Here is a 22,867-nt window from a genome sequence, read left to right on the forward strand (position 1 = left end):
ACGTTAACAAATTCCTAATGAACTGCCCCCTTAAGTAAACACTTCATCAAATCTCCAAACTAACGTACTGTACTTGCAATAACCCTTATCCCTGAGTGGCTTCCAGGCCTTGATAAGTGGTGACCACCATGTAAAAAAAAAAAAAGCATGACCAACGACACTCGTTTCTCCCCCTCACACACATTTTTAATCGACTTTGTACCTAATTTGTTGTTAATGTAATTTTTTTTATATTTCTACTAATAAATAATTCAAAATGTATCTTTTCTTTTCAATGATGGTACAATAATATTGTGGGGGTTATGTTTTTGCCAGACGTTCATAGGATTAAAATATTTCAGAAACTCCTAACCTATAATATATTGTGAAACTACATTAACCATATTGTGCAATACAATCTTTGGATGACTCAAGAAAGATCTTCAGTGGTGGATGGTCCTCATTGCTGGATTTTGCATCGTATCAGCTCCCACAGCAACCGCAACCTGACTGCGGACATGCCAGATCGTCTCCTTGCATGTTATCATCATCGTTTGTCGACGTAACAAAAAAACAAAGAATCTGAACATCTTCAGCAGTTCTTCTTAATATCAGACAATTGTATAGGTAAAAGAATTATATACTTTGTGTTGAAATAGTATCCTGGAGTTATCTGTCCCTGGTATCGGGAAAAGACCCGAGAGTTATTTGTCTCTTGTACAGGAAGTACCCGAGTGTTATCGGCCAGAGGTACAAGAAATACCCGGGAGGAATGTCTTTAGTACAGGAAACACTCGGGAGTTATCTGTCTTTTGTACAAGAAATACCTGGAAGTTATTTGTGTCTGGTGCAGGAAGTACTTAGGAGTTCTGTCTCTGGTACAGGAAATACCTGGGAGTTATCTTTTTGGTACAGGAAGTACCTGAGAGTTATCTGTCTCTGGTATAAGAAAGCACCCAAGAGTTATCTATATCTTCAGCAGAAAGTACTCGGGAGTTAGCTGTCTCTTGTACAGGAAGTACTCGGGAATTAGCTGTCTTTTGTACAGGAAGTACTCGGGAGTAATTTGTCTCTAATACACGACGTACTGGGGTTTTATCTGTCTCCGATACAGGATGTACCCGGGATTGTTGCCCCTTAGGATTAAATAAAGAGATGGAAGCAATCATTTCTTTTTCGAGTGGAATTCAAAAATGAAATGTCAAACAACATCTTTCATATATGAATTTAATTTTATTTCGGGCTACTATTCTCATCTTTATTAGTTGTTGTTTTCATCTTTATTGGTTGTTTTTTTTTCACGACGTTTCGGCCAACTATTCCTCTGGTCTTCGTCAGGTGGTAACTGCGACGGATGGGAAAGATGAAAACAACAACTAATAAAGATGAGAATAGTAGTCCAAAATAAAAATAAATTAATATATATAATGCTCATCACAAAAATGAATTCCAATTAAGGAATAATATATATAACATCTTTCATACTTTACACCTATAAGCTTAATCAAACTCAAGTAAGAATACTCAGATAAGTACGTTTTCTGTTTTAATAAAGATTGTACAGCAATATCATGGGGTTTATGTTCGAGCTGGTCCTCTATAGCATGGAACCACTTTTAAGCACGGCAGCAATATATAACAGATGAAAAATACAACTGCGGAATTTCCAGGGGTCTCGCTAGCTATTATTACTATTGGTCACTTGATAAAATGTTCTTTGAAAATAATAGATTATTATTTTATTATAAAAGTTATGAAAAAAAAAATCATTTTATATTTTAGCGCTCATTGGAAATAATGGCAACTGTTTATTTGAAATTAGATTAAGTTAAACGAAAAGATTGTTTTTTTTTTTTTTGTTGTTGGAGAATGCTGGGGAAGAGAATTTTAAAATAGACTTCAATAATCGAACTGTAGATAATGATGAGAATTTAATAAGATTTTACGTTGCCCGCAGAAACATTTATTTATATTTATTGGGAAAATAAAAAAAATTACTTTTTTTTTTTCATTATTTTTTTTTTCTTTTTCGCATTCTTAAAAAACTTTGTGAGGTTGGAGGGGGGTAGAGCCATAGATGGCAATTACTGTGTAGCAAATTTCAAAATATTGAGATTAATGGTAGAAAGTCATGCAGAAAACACTTAGAAAAAGTTTTAATTTTTGTTTTAAGTTTGTCTTTCGAATGATTAAGTAGAGAAGTGTCCACACACAGAAACATTTGAATGCAATTCTGTACACGTATGTAGGTAATGTCCTCTTTCTTCTGTGGCATGCACATGCGTGTATGCAGTGTCTTGTGATTTCTTGTATTGCTTGTACATGTGTGTGGATAGTGTTTTCTATTCTCTGTTGTGTTGCATGTATGCAATTAGTGTCTTGCGTTCTATTTTGTGTTGCATGTGTATGTATGTGGTATGGTTTCTTGTTATATTTTGTGTTGCATGTGTATGTATGTATGTATGTATGTATGTATGTGGGTATGGTTTCGTGTTCTATTTCGTGTTGCATATGTATGAATGTAGGTATGGTTTTGTGTTATATTTTGTGTTGTATGTGTATGTATATATGTATGTATGTATGCATGGTTTCGTGTTCTATTTCTTGTTGCATGTGTATGTATGTGGGTATGGTTTCGTGTTATATTTTGCGTTGCATGTGTATGTATGTATGTATGTATGTATGTATGTAGGTATGGTTTCATGTTCTATTTCTTGTTGCATGTGTATGTATGTATGTATGTAGGTATGGTTTCGTGTTCTATTTCGTGTTGCATGTGTATGTATGTGGGTATGGTTTCGCGTTATATTTTGTGTTGCATGTGTATGTATGTGGGTATTGTCCTGTGTTTTCACTTATGTTGTACCTGCCTGGGTGCCCAGCGTTGCCCGGGTGTTTGGAAACTGTATGTTGAGAAAAAAAAAAGAAGTAAAATCGTAGTGGGCAGAAAAAAAGTGAAAGAAAATCTAACGTTTTAGCCTATATCTCCATGACGCTACCGGAAGTCAAAAGCATTGAAATTAACCGAAGTCAATCCAACGGTGACGATGACTTGCTAAACTGGTGAAAAAAATCGACCCCTCCTTGTACAAAACGGCAGAGTTTAGGGTGAAGGAATTAATGTGTTTGGCTAATTATTCGATATGTGTTGTCTAAATGGTCAAGCTTCAAAATGATAGCAATCTCGTGAAAATCTGTTGCCTCTGTCAAAAGTTTTAGAGATACATACATTTAAATAGACAGGTGAGATTAATATTATAGACTAGCCTGAGTGCCCGGCGTTGCCTGGGTGCTTGGATGTGTGTGTTAAGCAAAAGAAAAGTGGTAGTAGGCAGGCAGGCTCGAACCTGTACCAGGAAGGAGAAAAAGAACGTAAAAAAACGTGACGTCTTTGCCGTTCTGTCTATCGCCAAACTGGAAGTGGCGAAGGTCTAAATTAAGGCTAGTCAATCGAAAAGAGGGGAATGACTTTCGAAAATATCGGCGAAAAAAGCGACACCTCCTTGTAAAAAAGTTCCCAATTGCAGGTTAAGGAATTAATGTTTTTAGACAATTATTTGATATTTGTCGTCCGAAGGGCGGGCTTCAAAATGATACCGATCTTGTGAGAATCTGTCGCCTATGTTGAAAGTTTTAGGCAGACATACATACATACATACATACATACATACATGCATACATTTAAACAGACAGGTGAGATTTATATAATAGACTAGCGGGGGTATCCGGCGTTGCTCGGGTGTTTGGATGTGTGTGTGTGTCGGGGTGGGGGTTAAGAACTTCTTAAAAAATTGGAAAAACCCAAACAAAAAAAAAACAGCCAACGAACGTAAAACTTCTTTTTCAAAAAAGGGGAAAAAAAACAAAAACAAAAAAAAACAATGAAAAGCGAAATAAAAATGGTATAATAACCTCGTTTCAATATTAAATGTTTAAAAATCGAGAAAAAAGGTATATCTGATAACTGGGATTGAACCTGAAATCTTTAGATAACGACGCTGTCATTTAACCCATCGCGCTATTTGAAACAAACTCAATGTACAACGCATGTGTAAAGCCATCTTGTCATGAAGATACCATTTTCTTCATCCCTACTTGTAAAAAAGAGAGCCGTTAAGGATGAAGGAATGAATGTTGTTGCCCAATTTTTCGATATTTGTCGACCGGAGATTCGAGCTTTAGAATAATACCTGTCTGGTGAAAATCCGTGGCCTGTGTCGAAAGTTTTTGCGAGACATAAAAACACACACACACACACATTTTGCCTTTTATATATAGAGATGTTTATGTATGCAATTAGTTTCTTGTGTTTTATTCTATGTTGCAGGTGTGTTTTCCTTGTGTTTAGTCTGAATGTATGTAGGCATGGTCCCATGTTCTATTTTGGTGTTACATGTGTATGTATGTAATGTACCGTCTTGTATTTCTTCTTGTGGTGCATCTGCATAAATGTAAGGCAGTGTTTTGTGTTCTTTCTTGTGTATGTATGTAAGTATGGTCCCGTATTCTGCTTTTTTGTTGCCTCTAAATGCATGTAGGTATTGTGCCGTGTTATATTTTATGTTGCATGTGGATATATATAGGTAATGCCTTGTGTTCTATTTTGTGTTACATGTGCACGTATGTAGGTAGTATCTCGTGTTCTCTTTTGCATTACATGTGAATGTATGCAATTAGTATCTTGTGTTCTATTTTGTGTTGCATATGTGTATGTATGTAGGCATGGTCTCATGTTCCCTTTGTGTTGCATCTGAATGCATGTTGATACTATGTAATGTTCTATTTTGTGTTGTGTGTGAATGTAGGTATGGTCTCATGTTCTCGCTTTAACACGCGCTTTCCTTCTGTATCATACTAACCCTAATGACTTCTTATTCATATAATCTACGATATAACACATACCCTAAAATAGTTTTACATTAGTTCGTTATCACTAAGAAAACTTTGGATGTAGGAAACATTAGTTTACAGTAATAAAAGTGGACGTCTTTCCAGTTTTCTTCAATAATTACACAGGAAAATTTATTTTCACGAGCAAAGAATCGCTTAATTGTAATAGCTGATGACATTTTATTTAAAGCGTACTTATCTGCGTGATTTTGACTAAAAGTAAAATATATATATATATATATAAAACAAAGACCCACAACGTTTGATCAGTGTTGCCCGGGATTAATGATCTAAAATTTAGAAATAAATTATTCATTCTTTCATTGTACACAGGCAGCAATTTGGTGGTGGTGGTAGGGAGTCTGTTTTCCAGGCACTTATTTTTTTCAGGGTTAATTCTCTTATACTGACTCCATCTTCATGTTGTCTGTGCATACGTGTATGCCCAGAAAGAGAGGGGGGTAAGAAGAAGAAGAAAGGGGGAAAATGAGGATGGAGAAAGAGAAAGATAGAAATTTCAATAGAAATATGCTAAATTTTTTCGTAAGGCAATTCTAAAAAGCCGTACGAATGAAAAATAATAAAAAAAGAATTTCTTTCACTTAGTAAACAGATATTCCCATGTTTTTCTATTTTTGGGACTAAGGTAGAAGTTCTAAGTTACAATTTGACTTTAAGTGTCCCCTGCATTGAGTATTAAACTTTCAACTCCTAGAAGAGTATAACTTCCAACTGAATTTTGCCAAGTACTTTATCCACTATGCTAGGAATCCTTTGATAGAAAGACTTCTGAGTTCGACGAAACGTTGTGAAAATAATACTCAAGATGAGAACAGTAGTTCGAAGAATCCAAATAATTGGAATAATTAATCCTTATGTCAAAAAATCAAAAACATTTTTATTATATTATTATTCTTTTTAAAATTTCACCTCAATTGTTTTGGATGTTACAGTAAGACTTACCTCCCTTGTAATAATCAGCTGCTATCGATAAAAAATAAATTATTTCTTCCCTAGGCAACTCGGAGTCGCCTTACTAGTTTAGAATAATAAACTTTCCATTTATTTGCTGTAAACACGAAACATAAGGATTTTGGTGATTTTTAAACAGACTTATTGATCTTTTAAATGTGAACGTAAAGTAAGAAAAAGAAGGAAGAAACTAATTTTCGATATAGAAAAATGAAGTATGTTCCTCTAAATGTTGAGTTCTGCTTAATAAAGCTTATTTACACCAAATGACTCTTTATCTCCAATACTAACGATTACTACGATACTATCCCATTGATTACTGTACATGCAATAACCCTTATTCCCGAATGGCTTCTGGGCCTTGATAAGTCATGACCACCATGTAAAAAAAAACAAAAAAATAAAAGACAGTCATGAGATTCCACGTGGCATCATAAAAATGAGTCCGGCAAGTTTTATCTGGGCTTTACTTTTTCATATTAAAGTTATGCCATGAAAATGTTTATAATTCAGATATTATTTATCTGATTAGCTTGAAAAGACTGCATGGTGCTTACTGTTATCCAAAAGCCTTAAATCAATACATCAAATTTGGAAAAAGCAGAAGTAGAAATTTTATTAAATTTTCGACCTTGACCAGACTTGTTATAGTCATATAAGATGCAGTACTTTATTAATTACAATATGGGCCAAGTAGTGAATCTCTATGATGAACAGAACCAAATGTGACTTTCACTTTTTTGTGATTTATATCCCAAAATTCAATCAGTTCTAAGTTGGTCCATGATATTTGGACCAATTTGGATGACGATTAGTCAAGTGATGTGGAACGCAGACCTGTAGACCAACAAATAAATGTGACCGAAAACATGATCTTCACCTGAAAACTCTGCAGCGTGTTTATTTTTATCAAAGAGCATCAGATTCATACGTTAAATTTGAAAAAGCCAAGTTTCTACGATCGAACAAGACTGAAGTAATCACCAAAAATGTGACTGTCACCTTGTTCTTTTCCTTTGACCTACATATCCCAAAATTAAATCAGTTCTATGTTGGATTATGGCAGATATTTTGGACCAAGTTTAGTGATGATTGATCAAGCTATTTGAATGCTAAATTTTTCGATATTTGTCGTCCGAAGGGTCGGGCTTCAAAATGATACCGATCTTGTGAGAATCTGTCACCTCTGTTGAAAGCTTTAGGCAGACATACATACATGCATACATACATACATGCATACATTTAAACAGACAGGTGAGATTTATATAATAGACTAGCGGGGGTACCCGGCGTTGCCCGGGTGTTTGGATGTGTGTGTCGGGGGGGGGGGTTAAGAACTTCTTAAAAAATTAGAAAAACCCAAACAAAAAAAACAGCCAACGAACATAAAACTTCTTTAAAAAAATCAGAAAAACAAACCCCCTCCCCCAAAAAAAGGACGGCGTTGCCCGGGTGTTTGGAGGTGTGTATGTAGAGGGATGGGGGCAAAGAATAAGCGAAATAACCCTGTTTAAACTTTTTAAAAAAATCGGCAAAAACAAAACAAATAAAACAACGAACGGACGTAAAATTTCTTTAAAACAATCGGATAAACAAAACCCCAAAAAAGGAAAAAAAAGCAAAAACAAACCAACAAACTAGTACGAAAATGTAACCGCTTTGGCAGAGGTAATAACGAGGCACCAACATAATAATTGGTCAGATTTTCTGTAAAATATTTTATAAATTGGCTCACAGAAAATTGAGGAATCTTCAGTTTCTATTACTTAGCTAGGTTGGAGTGATAAAGTTGTTTAGGAATTCGAGGTAATCAAGCAATCAAATTCTATTCAATTTTCACCACTACCAATCCTTATGGCGTTATTTTACTGACTAACTGGCACTCATTAACCCTTATCCTCAAGTGCCTTTCAGGCCTTGATAAATGATGACTCCCACATTTAAAAAAAAAAAGGGTATTTTCGTCAAAATATTAGGTTGGAGTGGAATAGTAGTTTAGAAATGGTCATCAGGCATTCTGACCATAACACGTGTCCACCCAATGTCAGACAATATTGACAGCATCATCGTATTTGGTTTAATGTGCTGCATGTGTTGGGCGGCTTTAAGAAATTGAATTTCAAACTAACTTATCTCTTATCAAGTTTTTTATGTATCTCTTTTTTCCCCAAATCCATTTTTATCACACACATCCCTCCGTGGACTGAACTTGCTATCTCAACTGCTCTACATTTGCTACGCCAAGAACTCTCATCCATTCATTCAACATCGCTATGCAACTGAAGTCTTCTTCTCTGTTGACATCTTCCTATAAAATCATCAAATTCCAGGTTAATCTTCCTTTAAAGTCATCAAATCAAAGCGTGTCGTTAAGACTTGGCGCTTTTTTTTTGTCTCTTTGTTATACTAATAAGTCACCACTTACTATGGCTAAAATCCACTCAAGGATAAAGATTAGTGAGATTGTTGACTTGATGATGAATGATATTGGGAATGATAGGTGGGATGGGCAGAATGCAATCGGTTAAGGACTGGTATTTGTTGACATTTAACTTGAAAATGGCTGTGTTGTAGTAAGCTGTAAAATTCCGAAGTCAAGCAAAAGAAAAAGTTATTTCAACCTAGAAAGACTTCTTCTTTACAGACAGAAAAGATAAAGACCAATATCAAAAAGCAAAGGAAGCAATTTTGTGACGATTTTGTTATTTCTGAAATCTTGTTTTTTCATTATATAAAGGAACAATTCCTCTGAGTAGTATCTATTAAACCAGGTTTATTACGAATCCTCTAGTGTAAAAAATGTTCAGAGAATTGGTGTTCATTAATAATCCATATTAAGCTCAAACTTGTTTAATCTTAACCCTAACTAAGCACTACTCAACCGGGGGTCACGGGCCTACGATCAAGGAACAATAAAAAGATGCTGGAGAAATGGAATTCAAACTGTAGGAACTTGCAATGTCTCAATAAGGTGACAAGATTCCAGCCATGAAAGCAAAATGAAGCAACCCTTGCAAGGCTGGTTAGTGACATTCAAGATAAACTTGTTAGACTGTCTGCTGGAATTGAATTCTGAAAGGCACGAATCAAGACTTCTTTCACAGCCTCTTTTCCTTTCTTGAACAATTATTTGAAAACGCAGAGGATTGAACTTTCTATCAGCATTAAAAGTTGCGTCATTGGACATGTCAAATTTTGACAAAACACTACTGGATATTCCATGGCACAGAGACCCTTTCAACTGAAATTAAACTAGAGATGAACCATAAGAGCTTACAGAGTTCAAGGTTTCAAAAACAATGAAGCTGGTTTTCAGTAACAAAAAAAACAAAAAACGGTTAATTAAACTATAGAAGCACCTGTTAAAAACTATACAAGTTCTATAATTGAATACCTGCCTCCCCCCCCCAAAAAAAAGAGCGAAAAATATGTTTTTGTAAACCGCTTATGTAAACTTACTGACATCGTTATTCTTGCTATTAAATGAGCTTAAAACTTTTTTTTATTTTAGGAAAACTATTTGTGATTTAAAATGTACGCCATGTATTCATGCGCCTTGTGAAATGTCACTTTACTACACGCGTTTCAGTAACAAAGGTGGTGAAATAGCGCAAAGTAGTCCCAGGGTTCAGGGGTTAATACCATGCAAACGGTAAATTTGCGACGGGTTTGAATAGCAGATTCTTTTTCAGTCATTGTATCACAGTTAAAATAAACATTTACCAAGCATTTTTTGTTTTGTTTTTTTTTTTTGCCGGATATAACAAACAGCTTGTGATTGTCTGTTCAGGATGCGTATCCCCAACTCAACAAGAAGGCATCCATAATGGTCATACAATTCATTACAATACACATTTGCCAACGCGGATTTTCTAACCTGGTGACGATTAAATTAAAAGAAACTCGAAAAACTGACTTGATGTTAGGAACGACATTTGTCTTGTTGTGTCCAAGATGAAGCCAGACGTAAGAGGTCTTGTCACACGAGCTCAATAGCAAGTGTGTCATTTTTAGCAAAAGTTTCACTTTAATTCATAATTTTACAACAACTAAATGAATAACATAAAAGAACATCTGCATTTCTTTTTTAGTGTAAGGGGCCACGGGCCATCAAAGTTTGAGAAACATTGCCTTCGCTTAAAACCAGCTTAAATTATCGCCCCTACATCAGTTTAAAATATCCACCAACAGGCATCAAAGCATCTCTAATCGTAATTGTTGTTGTTCCAGGTTATACAACGTAATATTTAGTCGATATGCTACGACTTATTTTTAGTAATCGTCAGGAGCTCCTTAATCTCCATCGTTCTGGTTTATCCAATCGAGAAATCAGCCGCAGATTGAAATATGATGAGAAAACGGTACAAAAGAATGTGCAAAAGCACCAAAACACCGGCAGTGTTCATGATGCCCCTAAATCTGGTCATACTAGAGTTACTTCTAACAGGGAAGACAATGCTATCAAGATCTGCAACCTAAGAAACAGTTTTGAAATGTCTCCCCAAATCTAACAACAGTGCGATCTTGTTAAAAAGTGCTCTCTTTCTCCTCTCAAGAACAGATTAAAGGAATTTAATTTGCGGGGATATGTTGCAAGACGCAAGCTAACGATTTCTGTAAAGAACAGAAAGCGCCATCTGGATTTCATCAGATGCAATGAAGATCATGACTCTTCATATTGATCAAAAGTGCTTTTTAGCAACAAAAGCAAGTTCACTAGGCTCTGCAGTGATGGTAGGCAGTATGTCCTTCGGAGGAAAGACAAAGAATTTAATCCTAGGTGTTCAGTTTTAATGCTGCAAGGTGGTGGAGGTTCAGTTTTGGTGTGGGGCATTATTAGTACCAATGGTCCAGCGCCTATAATTCGCTTGCAAGATCAAATTGATTCGATCAAGCACATTAATATGTTGACTGAGCATTTTCTACCCTACTTTGGTCGGAATTAGGAGGATAATCCCATCTTCATGCAGGATAATGCTCCCATTCACATGGCTGGCAATGTCAAGAGGTATGGAAGAACATGGTTAATTTAAAATAAATTACATATAAATTAAATTAAGAATAAATTAACTAAGTCAACTTTATATGGTATTTCTAAGTAGAATAGTTAAAACAATTTTATTACTAACTTCCATTTCAAATTAAGAGCTAATTATTAAAACAGATTTTCTTTAATGTAATATGCAAATGAGATAATCTCTTGAATGTTGATTTCTTTTAAATAAATAGTATATATAGAAATCATGCAAGAATAAAAGTATATTAGAGTCCGTTTTCAATATTAAAATCTATTTATGATTGCCTTTTTCTTCACCATATTCCCTCTGCTTCACTTTTTTTGTTTTCAAGTAAGATCTTTGACTTACTTGTTGTTTCATCAAATACTTCTGCATGCAGAATCCGATCCCGCATTTTGCTAATTCCTACCCTCTGATGAGAAGGAAAGTATTTCTTCGAAACTCCGCGAATTAAGGACTATCCATTTATCTAGTGTTTCCTTTTCAGATTAAATATGTTTTTAACTCATTTCAAAGTGTTTTTAACATATTTTATTAACTGCTTGCTCATATATATAACTACTTCATTTACTCACATAAAATTAATATACAAAAGTATAAATTTATGCGTAAACTTTAAATATTTACTTCAAAAGTGCTCAATACGTAGGTAAAGCAATATATATATATATATAGAGAGAGAGAGAGAGAGATGAAATAGTTATCTACAAACACGTGTTCTGTCATTACTGCAGCTAATCAAACCAGAACCACATATATACACACACAAACATATTTGTATATCATGAATTTTTGTATTTGACAGATAGATGTCGACTGTATCTTTCTCTTTCATCTCTCTCTCTCTCTTTCTCTCTCTCTCTCTCTCTCTATATATATATATATATATATATATAGAGAGAGAGAGAGATTGAGAGAGTGAAAGGGAGGGGTAGTTATCTACAAACATGCGTTCTGCAGTTGATTATGACAGGTTTCGAAACCACAGCCACACACACACACTCACGCATAAACATATTTGTATATCATGAGATTTTTGTATTTGACAGATACATGTTGACTGTATCTTTCTCTTTCATCTGTCTCTCTCTCTCTCTCTATCTATATATATATATATAGAGAGAGAGAGAGAGAAAGGGAGGGATAGTTATCTACAAACATGCGTTCTGCCATTACTGCAGCTCAACAGTTGATTATGACAGGATTTGGAACCACACCCACACACCCATATATATATATATATATATATATATATATATATATATATATGTATATGTATATACCCCACACACACACACGCATAAACATATTTGTATATCATGAGATATGAAGGTTTCTTTCTCTGTGACAAATACTCCTTTCTCTTTCACCTTTGCTTTTGTTTTTGTCATGCAGTTTATAAATGATTTTCAAGTGAGTTTACCTCCCCCTCTCCACTTCCTCCATCTTTTCATATCTCCATTGTAATTTATTTCACCCTTTTTATTTTCTCTTAAACTCCGTTTATTTTTTTTAATAATTTTTTTCTCTTCGCTCCATTTTCCATTCAATTCTTCATCACCAACCCCGGTCTTTCCATCCTCCTTAATTCAAACATCTTCACAGACTATCATTAACACAGATGAACACAAAGGGAAAATCTTTATTGCTTTATTTTATTGGTTTCCTTCAATGGCTTTTAGTTTTCTGTTTTCATTCTTTGCGAATAAATAAATAAAAGTGAAAAATAAAACTGAGTCTGCCATTTTCCAAGAGAAAAATATAAATGCTTTTGCCAAATGGGGGAAAAAAGCTGAACAATTCTCTTGCATACTGACTTGATTTTATTTAAAGAATTGTTTTATTTTGGATAAAACAGAAAAATTGATTTCAAAATAATATACAGTGGATCAACAGAATACATGTTACCCCGCACCACAGCAAATTATATCTATTCTACTATATTAATAAGGTTGGTTTTCCACTCTCCAGTCAGACATCTTATGACTAAAATACAGGCGCCACACATCATTCTGATATGGTCACCCTCCTTGCTAATATCTGATGCACGTTTACGGAAATTTTCAGTCAGTTTCATGCAATTTCATAATTTCCTACATCAATTCCGGCATGTTCAAAACCAGAGCAACCTTCGATAACGTCAGCAACAGAGGGACCGATGTTTAAATAGAGAACTTCTAGCTTATCAGGGTTTAACGAAGCGATTCTCCAAAAAATGTCATACTTAAAGGAGGTAAAATAAAATTTCATTATGTCAAATATATCTACTACCAGACTAGAGCTTGATTAATTATGAATTCAAATATTTTGGCAGCAAGTGGAAGGAGGCGAATAGAGCGATAATTTAATGGGCTTGTTCTTTCGTCAGAATTCTTGAAAACTGGTACCACAGAAGCAGTTTTCCAGCATTCAGGAAAACAAGATTCGTTAAGACATTTGTTGTAAAGTATGGAGAGAACTGAAGCAACCTCAGCAGGGCATTGTTTTAATAACACAGCCAGGATGAGGTTGGGTCTACATGCTTTTCAGGTGTCTAGGTTTTTTATGATACCATGCACCTGAGAAGAGATGATTTTCAGATCATCTAGTCTGACGTCTGTCCACAAAGGAAAGTCAGGGAGGGAGAGGTTTGCTGGGTCCAATGTGGAGCTTGAGGCAAACCGACTGGCAAGCACCCCCTGACTAGTAGTGCGCAGTGCGTATGACTACCTATATTTGTACACTACTGGATAGTAAGCTCCACTTATTCTTTATCTTCTCCTTGTAACCTTTTTAATCAATATATTTTTCTTACACCTAATCCATGTTCAGTGTTTTCCTTCCGTGGTTCCAAACTTGTGTCCACATCACTTTATCTTTAAGAAATTAATATAATATCATTGATAGTTTTGAATCTTTGTCTGGAATTATTAAACTGTGGTGGAAATTCTTAAGTTTAGTCTGGAACCAAGTCGTAAGTGTTTCGAAAAGTAGCAACTATTTTCAGATTATGTTCTGGCATCAGAATATGAATGTGATGGTAGCTTTGTGGTTAATGGCGTGTGTGTTAAGTACTATCCAGTTCATTTCACAGAAAAAAAAAATGACCTAGGTGCCATCAACTAGAATCCAAACAAAAACGTTAGCATTCCGGCCGCATTCCCTACAGTTTGAACTATCTGCAAATAAATAAGAAAGATTTGAATTAAAGTTAAACTGTGACAAGCTATAAATAAATTTGCACATGCACAAAAGTAATAGCAATAGGTCAACTAGTTGAAATGAATGTATATTTCAACTTGTTGATATATTTCGGCATGCGTTAGTCATCCATCCAAACAAAGATTTTGCTTGTTATAAACCATCCTTGGTGTATGATTTGTTTTACTCACGTTCACCTCTACCATGGCATATCGCCATTTGGATGTAAGAGGCTACTATTTGGGACCATGCCTATGAAAGAGAAACAAAATTTTGGTTTATGTTAGTTTTAAACTTCTGCATATCAGTACAGTCAAGGAATTAGGCAGTAGGAAGGGAATTCCAAAGTCTAGCTGTTTGATGAAAGAAATCTTTCTGGCATTTACGGACCTCAACAGTGAAGGGGTTTCTGTGTTAATTTAAGCATTAATTGAAGACTTTTATAGGTTAAATATTTACACACACACACACACACACACACACAAATCTATTGTTTTATTTGCTTTTAGAGATGTTCGCAGCCTCTTTTGCTTTAAAGATGTTGGCAGCCCTCTCATGGACCCTCCTATATGTACCAAATGTCTTTCTAGAAAGATATTGAGAAAACGAATGCCAACAATAATTATTTGATACATCTATTATATAAATCTCACCTGTCTGTTTAAATGTATGTTTGTACGTATGTATGTTCGTATGTTTGTATGTCTACTTAAAACTTTCGACAAAGGCGATGGGTTTTTATGAGATTGGAATTGTTTTGAAGCTTGACTCTTCGGACAACAAATATCGAAAAATTGTCCCAAAACATTAATTCCTTCACCCTCAACTGGGCACTTTTCTACACGGAGAGGTCGCTTTTTCGCCGATATTTTCGACAGTCTTTTCGATTGACTAGCCTTAATTTAAACCTTCGCCACTTCCGGTTTGGCGATGGACGCAACAGCAAAGACGTCACATTTTTTTTTTCACATTGTTTTCCTCCTTTGCGGTATGGGTTACTTACTATCACTTTTTATTCTTTTGCTCAACACACACATTCAAACACCCAGACAACGCCGGGCACCCAGGCTAGTATGAAATGAATAAATGATGCTTAACAACGGCCTCAGCATCCTTGTGACAGATCTTGCAGACAATTTTTTCACCTTGAAGACCCCAGTTATAACAGTGTGAACCGAAACAGAAAAAATGCCAATAGATTTAACTATCTGTTCGGCATAAAGAGGGGTTGGGGGGGGGCATCTTTCTGTGCTGTCTTAAACATTTCCAGGTGATTTTTAGCAACAAATCTAGGAGCTTCTAAGTATGGAATCATGTTGAGACTCTCTGAACGTTTTATCAGTCAGAACTGGAATTGCCTTCGGATATTGATTGCTTATGCCACCAGCGCGGACTGCGTTGCTTGCCAGATGGTTTTTATGTGTATGCAGATTTCTTGTAAAAAGGGAGAAAATCAATTTGCTGTAAAATCTACGTGGATTGATTTTTACTTATTTTTATATAAAGTGGAAAAATGAACAAACTTTATTTGTATTTTATAAAAAAAGGGAAAAACTTATTTTTTCCCCATTTTTTAAACATAATTGTGTTTATGTTTGTTCTATTTTTTTTTTTTTTTAAAGATTTTACGGATGTGCATAAGGATATGTATGTATATATGTACATATTAGTTTATATACAGTTAACCGTATATCACCATGAATGTTTCTACGTGTGTGTGTATGCGTCCATACGTACATTTACATCTAATATATATATATATATATATATATATATATATATATATATATATAAAAAATTTATTTATACAAACATTGATGGCTACATATGTACATACATGTTTCTGTAATCACCTGTTATTGGGGAGATTATGTCTTCAGGCCAAGAATTACCTTTGAAAACTGAAATTTCAAGATACAAACATTTTCTTATATCGTTTACAAAATTAGAATTATATATATATATATATATATATATATATATATTCTTTAGAATAAAATTATCTAACAATCATCTGGTATGGAAAATTATTTAAAAATCAACTGGTATGGAAACCTGTGATTATAAGGTGTTAACCATTATAACTATTTGCTAATATTTTTATTCTCTGAAGAGATGGTAGACATCGAAATCCTATAGGATAAGGAGTTATAATATTTTAAATGTATTCTTTGTCTTACATAGAATAATAAAAATCTTTTAATTTGAAATTAAAATATTTCACGACAAATTTTTTAATTTATTGAATGACTAAAATTTTATATATATATATATATATATATATATACATACACACCTTTGTATATTTTTGATGAATTTAAATATTTCACGACAAAATAATTGTAAAAGTTGTGTTCGAGTATTTCTTATGTATTTAAGACTAGCCTTGCCAGGTACTAAAATACGCTTAAATATATTTTAATTCATGCTGATTTAATATTATAGAGCCAATTCTCTATAGAATATATATATATATATATAATGTACTGATTTCAAAAAGTAAAAAAAACAAAAAAAAACTTAAGTGTCATCTGCTATAATCAAAACCAACACATTTACTGCTTTAGCCACCTTCCCTACAGTTGGAGCTATCGGCAGATAGATAAAAGAAAGATTTAAGTTAAAATTAAACCACTTCAATCTATGAATGAATTTGTGAATGCGCAAAAGTAATAGAATTATTGTCGGAATTTATCTTGCTTCCAGATAAATTCGACGCTAAAGTAACTAAGCTGAAAAAAAAGCATGGAACAAAAGAGGGAGAGGGGGTAAAAATGAAATCTAAAGGTCTTGATTTGAAACGAAGAAGAAACTTTATTTACAATAAGTTGCAAATTTTTCCCTTTTGCGGGCATTAAACTTAAACGCCAAGGTAGCATATGAAAAAAGTAACATGTAATGAAAAAATAACAACACTGCTGGCTCTTATAAAGAAGTTGTGTGTATCCATTAACGAATACAACAAGAATATACAAAATAGTAGTATCTCCTAATCACACTCGCATATGAAATTAATTTTAGGAGCGTACTCACAATTGAAAGCCAGTTAGGCACGTGCCTTTTTCTTTTTTTTTTTTTGTTTAAAGTTCTTTTAGAATTTTCCATCCCTCCATATTGCATGAAAACCGTAGACACACATGTATTACAGGAGCAAGACCTCGTCGCTTGTCCGGATAGGAAATTCCATAATACCTTGTCACGTAAAAGGTATTTTCTTTAAATTCCACTCCTTGTAAAATAAATATGTGCAAATTGTAGTCACGTAGTTAATTTCCAGAAGCCTGTCTCGTCACAGCCGGGTATTAATTTCTTGCCGGGTTTACTTCTTTGAAGGAGGCTCATCAAAATTCCATTTTCAACGCCGGGCAATGAACACGTTCACTCTCCACGACAGCAGAATTTCAAAAGAGAACGAAATACGCGCTGAGCTCGTGACATCATTACAGAGCTAGCATTTCCCTTTTCTCCAAATTAAAGGGAGTTTCGTACAAACCGAAAATATACGAAACTAAAATGATAATGGACACAAAACACAAAAAATCATAAACAAGAACCAGATAAACAATAATAAATGTAAACAGGGGGGATGCACCATTATTGGTACCAACAATATGCCAGCAAGTTGAAATGAACAATTTTGCATTTCAACTTGCTGATCATCATCCAAACAAAGATTTTACTTTTATATATATATATATATATATATATATATATATATATCTACCTATATATCTATAAAAGTGAAAGTGTCTGTGTGTGTGTGTGTGTCTGTGTACATTTCCCTACACAATAACTCTGTCAATTTTCAGTCTACAGACTCGAAATTTGATATACAGGTTAGTGATATTTGGGAAAATATTTGTAATCAGCTTTCGGCTAGAAATTTGGCGGTTAAGGGGTCAAAGTTCAACGATTTGACCTTTGAGAACTCTACCAAACTCCTCCGCCAATTTTGGATCTAAACACTTGAAATTTTAGATGTGGGTTCCTTGGACATGGATCTAACTTAATAACTTTATTTGAGCCCAAAATGATAAATGCTGAGGAGTCATAAAAAGGGTCGAAGTTTAAAAAAACTTTTACTTCTGCAGTCTCTACCAAATTACTCAGACAATTTCTGGTCTAAACATTTGAAATTTTACATGAAGGGTATTTAGAGATAAGGCAAGCTTTTTAATCGGTTTGGGTCGCAAATTTGAGCTACAAATATATAAATGTATGTATGTATATCTGTATGTCTGCCTAAAACTTTCGACAGAGGCGACGAATTTTGACCAGATTAGTATCGTTTTGAAGCTCGACCATTCAGACGGCAAATACCGAAAAATTGGGTAAAAGCATTAATTTCTTCACCCTCAACTGAGCACTTTTCTACAGGAAATGGTCGCTTTTTTTGTCGATATTTTCGAAAGTCATCCCCTCTTTTCGATTGTCTAGCCTTAATTTAATCTACGTCACTTCCGATTTGGCGGTAGTCGTAACAGCAAAAACGTCAGGTTTTTTCCCCCGTTCTTTTCCTCCTTTTCAGTACGGGTTCGAGCCTGCCTTCCTACTACCACTTTTTTTTTTTTTTGCTCAACACACATCTCCAAACACCCGGGAAATGCAAGCCACCGATGCATGTATATATATATATATATATATATATATATATACTAGCAAAAGTACCCGTCGTTGACTGGGTTTAAAAACAGCCTACAGAAAATGGACTCTGATTTATTAAAGTATGATAGGCTATTAAAAGGAAGGGTTGTAAAGAGATAGCTTCGAATTTGGGGGTATCAAAACCAAAGCAAAATATGATGAAAGTAAAAATAAAATAGATAAACTCCATAATTTATTATACCATACCTGTTCACACTGAAACACTTATCACAATATTCTGTAGATCTATATTAAAAAACCTTGTTAAACTTTGTGACATATTTCCATTCTATGCGAACAAATACCCCATAATTTTATCATACCATATTTCTTCAAACTGAAACATAATTATCAAAGTATACTTATGCAGATAGATATGAAAAGTCTTTATTAAAGTTTGTGCCTATTTCCATTCTATGGAGGCCAGGCGCGAACGCAGACCCCACAATTTTATTATACCATCCCTATTTAAGTTAAAACATACTTATCAAAGTATTATTATGTACATCTATATCAAAAACACTTGTAAACGTTTTTTTTTAATTTAAAATTTTTTTATTTCCATACTTTGTTGACCAGGCGCGAATGCAAACCCCACAATTTTAATGAACCACCGTTCTGCCAGATCAAACATACCCATTCCTGTGTCTCAGTACATCTTCTATCATTATATGTAATCAGTTTTTTAAAATAGTCAACCATATAGGAGCCTATTCGTGACCACACACACACATTCAGCTTTATATTATATATATATATGAAGTGAGAATATGTGTGTAAGGACAATTTTTTTTTTTTTACATGGGGGTCACCACTTATCAAGGCCCGAAGGCCACTCAGGGATAAGGGTTATTGTGTGTACAGTAATCAATGAGATAGTATTTTAGTAATCATTAGTATTGGGGGTTTTGATAGAGGGACTTACTTAAGGGGGTGGTTTGTCAGGAGTTTGTTTATGTTGGACCTGAAGACGTCCAAGTTGTAGTCAGGTGGGAAACAGGCAAGCGGCAGAGAGTTCCACTGGCGTGCAGTTCTAAGAAAGAAGCTTTGCTCATGGAATCTACGTTTGGATTTAGGCACAGATAGAGAGTGGGGAAAATTATTGACAGTAGTTTCAATCAGACGGGTGTTTCTCGTGAAAGATTGGTGAGGGGGGACGAGGGATTGGAGCTCAGACGAGCACCTGCCATGGAAATAATGATAAAACAAAGACAGGCTTGCAACGTCTCTTCTGTGGGAGAGAGGTTGCAGAGAAGAGAAAAGGGCATCCCCCACTAAACTACGAAGTCTATTTTGTACTCTGTCAAGGCAGGATAAGCTGTTTTTAGCAGCTCCTGCCCAGATGTGGCAGCAGTACTCCATCCTATGATGTACTTGGCTTTTATACAGATAGAGAATTGCATCAGTAGTGAGATATCTTCTGGAGCGGTAGAAGGATCCCACCATTTTCCCAGCGTCCTTGGCAACAGATTTGATGTATGTGTTCCATTTCAGATCAGGAGTAAAGGTCAAGCCCAGAAGCTTGTCAAAACATGGAGCCTCCTCAAGACGAGATCCATCCATTTCAATTGATGCCAGTTGGGGATCAGAGCGTTGATGATGTAAAGATAGAAGCTTGGTTTTGGATGCATTAAAAGTGATCAGCCACCTCTTCCCCTATTGTACCACACGCTCAAGATCAGAGGAGAGAAAATTAGAGAGAACTTTGTCATTTACGACCTTTGATGTGTTGCTATAGATGATCGTGTCATCAGCATAGATGTCAACGAATGATTTAAGTTTTGGGAGGTCATTGATGTAGATCAGGAAGAGAGTTGGACCCAGGATGGACCCCTGGGGGACTCCAGCATTAATATTGTGGGCCTATGATTTCTGCCCATCAACCACTACTCTTATGAACCTATCAGAGAGAAATGATTTAATGATTGAGAAAACATTTCCAGTAATACCGTAGCTGGAAATCTTGTGAAGTAGGCCCTTATGCCATACCTTATCGAAGGCCTTTGATATGTCAAGAGCAATTGCCCTGGAAAGAAAACCTTTGTCAAGAGATTCACTAATCCTATGTGATATAACCTATATACTCAACGAATTTTTTATCTACACACTAGAAATTTATTATATAAAATATTCAAACCCGTGGAAAGCCTTTTAAAAAATTGGAAAGTTGGGCGGGGGGGGGGGATCGTAGGATTTTTATCTGTTTGCTAATTGTTTCAGGAATGCACATGCGTAAATCATCACATTACAGATTTCTTTATGTTAATAATAAGTAGGTTTGAAAACATTTTTTAAAGATCATATCAATCTGGCCAAATGCTTATTGTACTTGACTCACTCTCTTTAGGATTTTGTTTCGATCTCAGCTCAAGTATTTTTTTACTTACAACAAGTGAACTGTTTAGAAAAAACGTAATACGCGTATGCACATGTGTTAGTTTCTGTATGAATTAAAATATAATATTTATGCATATTTTATGACTGAGCAACACCGGGCAGCCAGTAAGTAATCTATAAAAGTGAAAATATGTGTGTGAGGACACTTCTCAACCTATATACCCAACGAATTTTTATCTACCGACTTGAAATTTGATATATAAGGTATTCAGACATGTCGAAAACTTTTTAATCAGGCTTCAGCTGGAAAAAAGTGCTGCTAAGGTGTCAAAATTGAAAAATTGGTACTTGAAGATCATCGGATTTTTATCTGTTTGTCAACTGTTTCACAAGGTTTGAAAGATTGAGGCAAGCAGGTCTAATGATTATCGTACTTGATTCACTGTCTTTGGAGTTTGGTTTTGATCTCAGCTCGGTTGTTATATATATATATATATATATATATACATATGTATATTCTTTTAGAAGAAGTGAACTGTAAAAATTTGGACATGACTTAGGAGATAAATCCAATCTATATAATATTCTACGGGTTCCTTTCTTGGTTAGTCTGTATGTTACGCTTTGAAAAGGGTTAAACACAATTTTTAAAGGCCAAACTGCTTCCAAAGAGCCTTATTCGTGAATATTGGCTTTAAAAAGCCAGTCTGGTAACCCTGGACAAGAATTTGAAAGTGACTTCCCTTTGATCTAGCCTCGTTTTTGAATATCATTATAATGATATATGATCATTGTTGTAATTGTGGGAGAAAAAAAAACTCAGTAATTTAAACATGCAGTGTTTATTCACCGAAGAAAGAAACTAGCGAAAAGTTGTCCAAAAGTACCATAATTATTTATATTAGTGACGATGTTGAAGTGGAAACCTGATTCTCCGGGATTTTTTTATGTTTTTACAGGGAAGTCACCACTTCTCATGACCTGAAAGCCATTCGAGGATAAGGATTAATGAATGTAAATTGGTAGTTTACTAAACGTTAATGGCGTAGATTGAGTAGAATTTGGATTATTTAAGGGGACAGCTCAACAAGAACTTGTTTACATTGAACTTGAAGGCTACCATATGGTAATCGGAAGAGAGCAGGCCAGCGGAACAGTGTTCCAAAGTCGGACAGTTCCAAGAAATTTATTCAAAATCGGACAGGCTTTGTTCATGGAAGTTGTGTTAAGATTTAGCCACAGTTAAAGAGTAGGGAAAATTGTTGATAGTGGATGTAGCTAGTCGAATGTTTTTGTGAAAGTTTGGCAAGGGGGGGGGCATAGATTGGAGCTCAGACGAGCACTTTCTATGGAAATAACTATGGAGCAGAGAGAGGTTCGCAGCATCTCTTCTGTGGAAAAGAGGTTGCAAGGAAGATAAACGCATAAATAAATCGTCTTTTATAAGCTTAGCAAAGGATACGCACTGGAAATATCTCCAGACTGTCTTGGTACTATCTTAGAGTTCTGAAAGAATGTGTGAAGTTATAATATTTTCATAAACAAACAGATAAAATAATTTTTTTATACATACGATGTTTATATGCGTTCTTTTATTTCTCTGTTTTCATCCTCACGTGTTCCCATGATCGTCTCGTGATTGTCGATCGCCATGTCCGTTTAATTAACACAAACTTCTTATGCAGGAAAGACACAAGAAAGACGTTCGCTGGGCTTCTTTAAGGTTTTATTGGAGAGAGGGAGAGACTAATAACTAAATAATTATTTCCTTCTTAAACTTACTAGGTTTAATAACTTAGGAGTGACGCAAATGAGTGACACAATGGAAAAAACACATTCGTTGAGAT

Source organism: Euprymna scolopes, chromosome 5 (genome assembly GCF_053919585.1).
Source record: "Euprymna scolopes isolate OS-2025 chromosome 5, ASM5391958v1, whole genome shotgun sequence".
Lineage (NCBI taxonomy): Eukaryota > Metazoa > Mollusca > Cephalopoda > Sepiida > Sepiolidae > Euprymna > Euprymna scolopes.